The sequence below is a fragment of the Necator americanus genome, chromosome IV (genome assembly GCF_031761385.1).
Source record: "Necator americanus strain Aroian chromosome IV, whole genome shotgun sequence".
In the NCBI taxonomy this organism is placed as follows: domain Eukaryota; kingdom Metazoa; phylum Nematoda; class Chromadorea; order Rhabditida; family Ancylostomatidae; genus Necator; species Necator americanus.
In genome coordinates, this window is record NC_087374.1 from 31,425,543 (window position 1) to 31,436,388 (window position 10,846).

A 10,846-nucleotide genomic window follows, 5' to 3' on the forward strand; every position below is an offset into this window, starting at 1 on the left:
AATTCCAGAAAAAAAAAGTTCAAAAATTTCACAAGTTTCAACGACAATCGCTGGACCAGAGCTGTGAGCGACTGGATGCCATGCGACATCAAACGCACCGCAGGAAGACCGTTAACCCGATGGTCAAACCTCTTCAAAAAGTCCTTCAAGAAAAAATACGATGCTCTTCGAGTCCCTCGTGAGAAGAGACTTCAGTGGTCAACTCGTATGCGCGGTTGGGACGAATAGAAGCATTTCTGCTCCCCATCGGAACAAATCCACGAACGACACGAGCGCAGTTGGTACGAATGATACTGAGCTACGTAGAAAGTGATCCAAAATTAGTTGTTGCCGAGAAAAAAAAAACAGAGAAAAGACGATGGCTAAGAAAAAGTACAAAAATAGAGAAAAACAGGAAAATTTCAAAAAAAAATTAGATAACCTTTCATTTACTTAAATGAAGCCAAAAATGACATTCAGAACAATACAATAGGTACTAAACGCTACAAAAAGGATAACAGTAGACGATCTTGGCATTTCTCGCACGGAATTTAACGAGCGCGAGGAAAATTTACGAACGAGCATAAAACTTCATCACAAACCAATTTTTAGCGCTTAACTCACTTTCCAGAAAAAAAAAACCATTTTCTCAATGTTTCCATAAGCTTTGATTTTGACCTTGGTTTTTATTTTTTCACATCAAGTTATGAAAGACATCCCTTCTCTTCCAGGTCCTCTTCAAATCAAAATCTGTCAAGTACCTGTGGGATTTCTGGAAAAGTTTCCAATCAACAAATTATGAGAAGGGTCAGCGTTAAGATAAATTTATATCTGTTAATTGTGGTAACGAAAGTAGAAGGTAAGGAGCAAATAATTTGGAATCACAGATATCAGAAAGACTGGATTATCGAGATTTTTCTGTCACATGAAACTGAACTAAGGAAATGAATTCTTTTAAAAATAAAATCCTGGCAAACAGTATACAATCACCACCATTTACAGTTGATTTAAAACTATAATGCGGTTATAAGGGATGAATCTTAGTGTACTTTATTATTTTTGTTTTTGTTGATTAACATTTAATATTTAAATTCTCAATGCGAGGAAGTAATTTCTACAACTTTGTAAATAGCATACATTTCACGTAAATGCTATTAAGAACCAGGATACAAAAGCAGAAAAATGGTTTTTTCTTCGGTTCATTAATGTAGTATAGAGACTTTAAAATTTTACAATAAATAAATAATTTTACAATAAATACCTACAGTAACTACTCCAATTTCCCAGAGAAAAAACTAAACAATGCGTTGTATTAAGCAGTGGAAACACTGGTCTTTTTACAGCAAGACTACATAAATTTTCACATTATTTGAATTTCACCTAATTTCCAGCATTTTCACGGAAGTCAAGAGAATGCACTCTTTGAACAGTTTTTTTTCCCCGAAAAGTATTAACCAGCTAGAATTGAATGCGCACCAGCAGAGCAACACGGAAAACGGGGGGAAAATGGAAGAAGCATGGAACATTGAAGAAAACACGTCTCATGTTGTATAAGAGAAATTTTTGTTCAATCTCTAACAAGGAAGGAACAGTTTTTCCTCATTTTCTGGGTTACACTGAAAGTTTCATTTGTTATTTGTAATTAAGTCATTACTTTCCTGAAGTTGCGCTATAGTTTATGAACGTATGAAAAACTCCAAAAATCTATGTAAATAATACTGTAAAGTAAAAAAATTCTGAAAATATTGGGTTAATGCATAGGTAATGATATTTTTTTCAAATTTAAACTCCCTCACAGAAAAAAGGAGATCAGCGTTGTGTAAGACGTTTTTTAAGTGGGCATTTCTCAGCGTACCTGGTTTTTTTTTTGGTTGATTTACTCTTTTTTGTTAATTTTTAGATTAATACTATGAATGAAATGCACTTTTTTTGTTAAAAGTAAGTGCTTACTTAATAAAACCCTTTGATTTCAGAGTAAATAAAAAATAAGAGTAAAAATAATAATAATAAAACGAAATAAATAAAATAGTATTAGCTGACAGTTCACCTTACCTATCAGTCCGGATTTGTAATTGTTAGAATGTAGGGATTTTGTGAATTTCCTTGAAAATAAAAGTGCATTTGACCGTCCATGAACGGAGAGAAAAGTCCTTACCTAGTACTTAAAGTACTTAATAGAATGTAGGGATTTTGTGAGTTTCCTTGAAAATAAAAGTGCGTTTGACCGTCCATAAACGGAGAAAAAAGTTCTTACTTAGTACTTAAAGTAGTTAATAAAATAATTTGATTTGTAAGTGGCAAGAACAAGGAAAATATGAGGGAAGGATCGGGCAAACATATTCACCGTGAGGTATTTTCATTGTTCATATAACTAGGCGAACAACTCGTCCTTTCATCGAAAAAATGTAATGAATCAGTATTGATTTTCTGCTGGAAGACGATAAAAAATTAGTCAAACATGGAGCACGATGCAGTTTAGAATTCGTCGAGGTTCTCGAATGTCATCTCAACTTCGCCAACAATTTTCCCATAAATTTTTTCATCCGGCCAATCTCTATCGACAACATCGTGAAGGTCATCATCGTATTCATTTCACGTTCTGTGTTTAATGAACTGGTTCGCGATTCTGGCAAAGGAAATGAACCTTTCCATGGAAAAAAACCCATAAATTTTAGCTGCAAAGCATGTGGTTAAATCGACTTCACAATAAAAAAGAAAAAAAAACTAACTGCGCTTTTTTTGAGAGTGACAACAATTTCTGTTAAGTTTCAGCATTATTTATGCATTCAAAAATAATTAGAATTGTCCCAACAGAGTGCTGAAAAAAAAACAGAATAAATTTTCCGAAATTCCTCATTTCTTTTGTGGGAAAAGTTTCACTGAAAAACATAATACAAGTAAAATAGCATTAACATTTGTTCCGGACATAAATTTTCCATTTTACCAAACCAGAAGATTATTTTTTATTCACACAAAGAAGTAGATTAATTTCCCGGAAAATTCACACAAACTAATGGATTAGTTCCCAGAAAATTGGAAAAAGTAGATTATTTTCCCAAAAAATTGCTAAAAACATGTACTTTGAAGAACGTCAAGGGCGAAACGGTAAAGAATGAGAAATGAGAAAATGAGAAGAACAAATGAATCCTTTCAGAATGGGACCGACATGACGCAACGTACCTAACACGTCAATTAAATCTCCTTTCAACTTCGAATCCTTCGCTAATGACCTTGTCTTTTTTATATATTTTTACAGTATAATTATATTAAATTATTACTAGTATATTATGTAACAATATTGCTGTTTATTGCAACCTATTTATATTTAGTGCTTTTACGCCACACATCAGAGCAGTTTTATATTTATTTATTCAAGTTTGAGTTTTGTGAGCTTTCAATTTTAGTTTTTGTTTGCTTCTATTAGAATGCATGAGTTTGTTCCTGCCTATTTATTTGTGTTGTTGTTTATTTATTGCTTTTATAAACAATGTGATAAACGAGGCTAAGTTCGTGCTATAAGCAAGCAAAGGTGCAGATTTCTTTGTAAGTCGAGCTGAGGGGTAACAAAGAGAAATATCATGGAATTTTTGACTTCTTCTCCAAACATCGTCTATGTGTACTATTAAAGGAGGCATTTTATTAAATGTCAACACAAATAGATGCAAAATAATACTAAATTATATTCACTATACTATAAAAGTAATAAAACACTATGTTATAAAAGTATTATAAATTTTATTACATTTTTATTAAAAGAACGAAAATTTACAAGTCTTACAATAAAAACTATCCTGGCGAGTAGATCAGGAGTCGTTGGATTTGGTTGAATGATTTTTTTTTTTTGAAAATACTCGAAACGCTTAAGAAACTAATAAGAATACGGTGGAAAACAGAGCAGACAGAGTCACCCGGTACCTGATCAGACATTGCAGCTGACATTTTAGATTGAATTAAATTTCGCATCGCATTACTATTAACTTCGTAAAATAACAAAGTGACGTGTAAAAGTTGGAGTTTCTCTTCTATTTTATTCGTAAAATTTAGTTGTAAATGAAATAAAATCAAAGAAAACTTCGCTGGATCTCTGTGTAAAAGTAGTTCTCGTAATCTACTTACAAGGGATTTCACTGGGAAAAAAAACAAGTTAGAGAATAGTTGCAGTCCTAATTTTAGTGCACTTATTTATTTATTTATTTATTTATGCATTTATTTATTGCGGCCAATAGGATGCCAAAATGTACATACTCGGGAAGGACTAATACAAAATAAATACGGTAAATATTATACATAGGAAAAAAGCAGAAAAAACAGGATATAACCAGCAGGTGTTCGTTCCGTGTGCGATTCTGGCCTAGCTAATTTACTATCCGAACCCACCCTTACTGGGGTTAGGATTGAAGTTAGGTATCCAGCAGAAAAAGTGGAAATTTCCTTGAATATGCTGGTAAAAGGAGCGGCAACGAGAAGCCATTTCCCTCTAATTATAGCGAATTTCTTGGCGGCTATGGCTGAAGTTCGAAAGAAAACAAAGGAAAGTGAGGGAACGGTTTCAATACGACAAAGAAAAGTCATTAAGCGAACAATAAAATTCCATGATCTATTTCCGGAACTGGAAACGTGATCCTCGAAGTTACGGAGAGAAATTTATACGTTGACGATCGTAACGTGACAAAAACCTCCGAGGGCAGGTTTTACATTTAAGCTTACTTCATCGTAGAAAACCACACAAATCATTCATCGTTGAACCGGCCAAACTCGTTCCTGCACGCATGGGGGAATGAGTAGGAAATGTCGCATAAAGGACGTATTTCACCGATCAGAAGAACATATCACATTAAAGTATAATATTTCATGGATAGAGAGGAATAATGTGTGGATAATTGGCATTTCGAACTCTGAAGACGGTGAAAAAGCCGAATTTTCAGGCCACGGAGAAAAAAAATCTCGTAAGCACATTACTGGAAAAAAATAGACGGAAGTTTGTTTGAGAATTCAAGAAAAAAGAAGGTTTAAACTATTTTGAACGTTCATTTGTTCCTTCTCTGAACTCTGAACTTCTCTAAAAGGAAAATACATGATATATTATATTTTACATATGTATATAGGATTACTGATAAAATTGTATAATATTTAGAATTCTTATCGAAAATAATAGTGTGATATAAATAAATAGTAGTAGTATAACACATAAACACATGGAATAACATACACGTTTTTTTTTTTGAAAAAAAGAGAAAGGAGCCGTTTTTTTTGAGTGACTATTTGTTCCTTTATTGAATTCGGAGCTTCTCTGACAAGAAGACATACAGGATTACTGTTGATAATTAAGTATGATATTTAGGATTGCTGTCGGAAGGAACAGTATAAAACACCTTTTTACAATATATCATTGATTAATGTTATTTCATTATGAGAAAATAACTCATTTTCTTTGAAATCCTTAAAAATCCCAATTACTTTTTGAACAACCTAATTCTTTACTTCTTGCGAAAAAAGAAGCCGTTCTTCTTCATTTTCTGGTCGCACTTTGCGTTTGAGTTACTCTTTGTAATTAAGTCACTACCGCTCTAAGGCTGCATTGTAATTAATGAACGTAAGAAACAGTCTCCGGGAATTTAAATGACATTGCAAAGTCAAAAAAAAAACTCAGAAAATAACGGCTACCACAAAATTCTCTTTTAAAAAAATTCTTTCTGCGAATGCTGAAGGACAAAAAAAAAACAACATTTACATTCAAAGTCTCAGAGCTCCAGGAAAGCTTCCCTTTTAATTGAACCACGAATGTGCTTACTAGTGTTCCCTTTCGCTTACGAAAAACTTTTATTTCTTGTTGTTTTGAGGTTTTTTTCCGGGAAAAGCCTTAAAACCTGCAGAGTAAATCAGATTTCAGTGATTCCAATTATTGAACAGTTTTCACTTAATTTTTGGTGGTAAAATAGAGAATAAAATAGAATTGAACCAGTGAAGTGCTGACATTTTTGAAATTTTGGTCTTGATAATATTTCTTTATTCTAATTCCCGTGGGGAAATTTCTAGAAAGACGTTTTCAGCAAATATTCCGTAAAGAAAGGACTCCTCTGAGACCAATTAATAGAAGAAATCTTCTGGAACCGTCCAAATGCTTCGAATGCCATTATTGTTTTTCGTTTCTCGGTCGTTCATCAGTTATGAGAATAGTTTTTCTAACGATTAGTACAGCTATGAACATTAATTCAGAGAAATACTTGATTGTTATGAGCGGTTATGAAAAAGTGATGAGATTTTCTTTTCAGTTTGACTCATAGTAGAACAAACATCTAAAAAAAATTCTACTCAAGAAACGTTCATATTTTAAAGGGAATTTCCGAATTTTTATATTTTTTTATTCTATCCCTTTGTCCCTGTAACTTCTCGGTTAAGACATAACCTTAACCTTTCGTATTTCCTTTTCGTATTAATTAATTTCCTTAATTATTATCTTTTCGTATTAATTATTACTTATTATTTTTTCGTATTCGTAACCCCTTTCGTATTTCCTCCTCAGTTTAAATTTTCTAGCATGAACTACAGTAACGTATCGGTGAAAGCTCTTCATCGAATCTCTGCCATTCCCCCCTCCCCCTCCCCCCCCCCCCCCCCACCACTATTATTCTTGTGACAGACACCATACATAGTCGATGTATGTTTATCCTAGTGATACTTACTTAGACACTTACTTAGATCTAAGTAAATGTCCTTAGGATTGGGATATATCCAGAACATGTATGTTAATCCTAGTGATACCACTCCGTTAATCTCAAATTATTCTCTTCACTGCTTTCAGTTTGTTTTCAAATTTCTTCTCGATTTTTATGGACTCGTTCTACACAAAAAAAAAGTAATAAAAAATTCTGGAACTTAAAAGGTCAAAAACCCCGACAAAATACATGATAGAATATAAATATATAAATAATAGGGATAAAATAATATAGAACGTAAAAATTATGATAAAACATTTTTTATCGAATGATTTATGGATTTTTTCATCAATTCTGCCACCTTATTTTTTGAGAAAGAGAGGTTTCACTATACTTACATAGAGTCAAGGGCCAATCACCTTCTATTCCAGAAATAAGTTCCGAGGTTTATTTTTAGTTTGGCGCAAAGCTTATGGTATTTCATTTTAGAAAATTCCCTACATTCGTGTTTGATCTCAGATTTTGAATTCTATGAGAAGCTTTTAGGAGCCTGTGCGAAAACAGATCTTCTAATAATTCTTGGACAAACATGACGATATACAAAATTGTTTTCCATGGTTCCACTACATTACTAAAATTCGATTAAAAACTTCGACACTATGGCCGTATACAGGGTAAGTACAGAGTTAAACAGTTCCTAATTGTGTCTTTTCCATTACCACAAACTTTGTTTGATTCTTCCATGATCGATGGGAGGTTTTTTCGTCCTTTGTGTAACATCTTTCTTTTGATACCCTCTGAGCCAGAGGGCAAAGGATTTTTGAGGATTTTTCTTCACTGGACTTTATGTAGCTCTAGCTAACTGACCAAGTAATCCCTAATATCTTCAAGAGCTCGTGAAAAATGAATTATTCCTCTAAACAGTGGTCGTTACGTAGTCATGTGGACATAAAATGGTGAAGGATAAAGTATCTGGCGTTAATCAATATTCTCGGGATTCGCCACTACATTCACTTCAATTCGGAATCGTTTGAGGTTTGTGAACGCTATACAATGACTTGCGATGACCAATCTATGAACTCCAGGAAAATGAAAAGTTCAGATGGCACTAGAGCGGTTTCGAACCTCCGACACATTATACAGACAGTGGAAACTCTTTCCGACTGCGCTACACTGTCCATGTGGATATAAAATTCAATTTTTTCGTGATGTTATATTTATAATGTTTTATTTTATTTATTCAATACATTATTTACAAACCTCGAAGAGATCATAATGGAAAAATGCTTAAAGCCATTTTTGAAACCAACAGAGAAGTATTTATCACCCAACACTTCGTCGACACGGTTGATCCGCGCATTTCTGCGGTCGCATGGTACAATGCAGCTCAACGGTGCACCGTACAGTTTTCAACAGCTATTTTCTATGATCTCCTAATTTTTGCGAAATTTATTGTATTAAACGAGGTGTATTAATTTCGAATAATATTACAGAAAACATAAGGGAGGAGAAACGTTTTTGTTTTTTTTTTTAATAACAAATCAAAGCATAATATTGAAAATCACACTTCTCTTGCATTTTCCGGGAAACATGGCATGCACAAATAGCTTTGACATTTGCAGCATCATGTATTGGCATACCTTATGTTTCTGGAAGAACACAAGCACGTCCGTGGTCTCGAGAGTAGTCGTTTATAACAGCCAACGCATCATTTTTTTTTCAAACTACTGTTTTCCGCCGGTTCCTCCGGTTTGAACCATAGCCGATTGTTGGTATGTGGAGTCGTTCATTTTCCAGAACCTATTCGATTATACTCATTTTGAGGTCATTCAGTTTTCTTTTCTCTGAAGAATTCTCATTCATCTCTCATTTTCTTATTGTAGAACATCCAGGCATTTCCCATTCCCATGTACTTGAAACTGTCTTAAAGACAACTTACCACAAATGTGACATTTGGTGGGGGGAATCCGATGGGAAAAACTAGAGATGAGGTTGTAGTTTGCGAGATCTGCGGTGGTTCCGCTCATCTTTCCCTAATCCTCCTAGGAAACAGCGTGGAAAATGCCGTTTCTTACGAGAATTTCAGTTGCAACGCGCCACCCTTGCGCAGGTGCCGCATCCACGTACGAGCGGACGAAGATCGACAATGTCTTTTCACAAGCCTATTCATGTGAAACCAATGAGTAGGCATTTGAGGGACCGGAACGTGCGCGTAGATTAGCGTTCTAACGTGCCTCGTAGGAACTAAAACGGTTCCCACCTCGTTTTTTACGGTGATTCGGGGAAGATGAGCAGAACCACCCTAGACTCTCAAATCTACAACACCATCGCTTGCTCTTCCTGCGGATCCCCTCACCACCTTGTCCCACAAACCAAATACGCAAAAAAATGCGAGCAATGGATCATCAATGGATTTCATTCCAATTCGCTTTAAGCCAAAAAAATTACGTTTCTACTGACTATATGTGTGTATCGTTTACCCTCACATGACATTGGTACTAGTGAGAACAAACTAAGATGGAAAAGCCTGACATTTCATTTTTTTTAAATGTAGATTATTCACCGTTGTACTGTCGTTTGTTGTGTATTAAAAAGATACGAAAAAATAAAATAAGAAAGATAAAAAAAGGTGATGGTGATACCAAAATAAACGGTTTTTTTTTCTCAGATGCGTAAGAGTGATTTTTTAGAAAAAAAAAACAAAAAAAAAATACAAGCAACAATAAATAAACATCTTTTTTCTTAGTGAATGTAAACTGTACTGCATATATATATATATATATATATATATATATATATATATATATATATATATATATATAATGAATTTTAATGAATATCTTAATGAATAGAAAATCTTCAAATGCACCTAAATGTACATTTAATTAAGAACAATTCGATTTTCTTTGTATTTCTCGGAGCAGATAGCACAGAAATGCATCATATCGGAGGCATGAACTGGGAAACTACGGCTAGTAATTTTGTATTATATTCCCGTTCACGGTCTCGTCTTATTTATATTCGTTCATTTATTTGTTACATGATTACATATCCGTGTCTGTTCAAGAGACAACACAAATATATACACCAGTAAAACAAGAAGTACATATATACATCATTTAATACAAACCAAGACATTTTTTCTTTCTATATTTTTGTTCATTTTTCTTCTGATCCTGAAAAAATCCTCCGTTGAAGAAAATGGAGAATGAGAAGCGTCCCTAATAAAATCTTGGTGAAAATTGATTGAGAAAGACAGAGCCTACTGCTGCAACTTCGAAAATATATTTTCTGTCGATGTCAGTTGAGCCTTCAATCAGGTAAGAGATCTAAGAAAATCGTCTTCTTGGTTTATAGCAGTGATACAAAACAGGAAATCCAATAAAAATTCACTCAAAAACTAAAAAAAAAAGAAGTGATGAAGAAAGCATAGTGTTTATGGCAACATCGTTCAAACAGTACACGTACAGGAAATATTTCAAATGTTTTTCTCTACAAAAAACAAAACATCTAAACATTTTCGTTGTTGATATGAGCAAATGAAATTTTAAAATGGTCAAAAAGATGATTGAGATGGGATGCTTTGAATTATTCTCCTTCGATAATTGTACGGAAAAAAAGTTGTGCAGTTTGCTTGTGGGCAATATTTATTGATCTGCTCATTACATGGTTATCCATTTGTGTATGAACGGAGTATACAAGAAACAAATAAATAAACAAATATACACCACAAAATATACACAGATAAATAAATAGGCCATTCAATACAAGTCAAAAAACCGCTAGTTATTTGTTTGCATTGTTCGCTTAACAGCTTCCTTAACAACGTCATCCCAAGAATCTGGCGTGGTATGAATTTTCGTTGGAGTATACCTATATAGGATCGTAAATTATGAGTACAGGGGTGGTTTCGCTCATCTCTCTCTGCGTCACTGTAAACAGACGGAATGCGGTTCCTTACTAGGTCGAATGAAATGAATTGCCTATCGGAGCGTCCGAAGAGATTTTCGACGAATCACAGACGGAGGCGGGGCGCAAGAGTGGAGAGTTGCAATTAGAGGACGTCATAAGGAATTGCGTTTCGAAGCCGCCCGTTTACAGTTAGGCAGGGAGAGATGAGCGGAATCACCCCTTTATTCACAATCTACGACCCGATATAAGTATACTCCAACAAAAATCCATACCACGCCAGATTCCTGGGGTAATGCCTT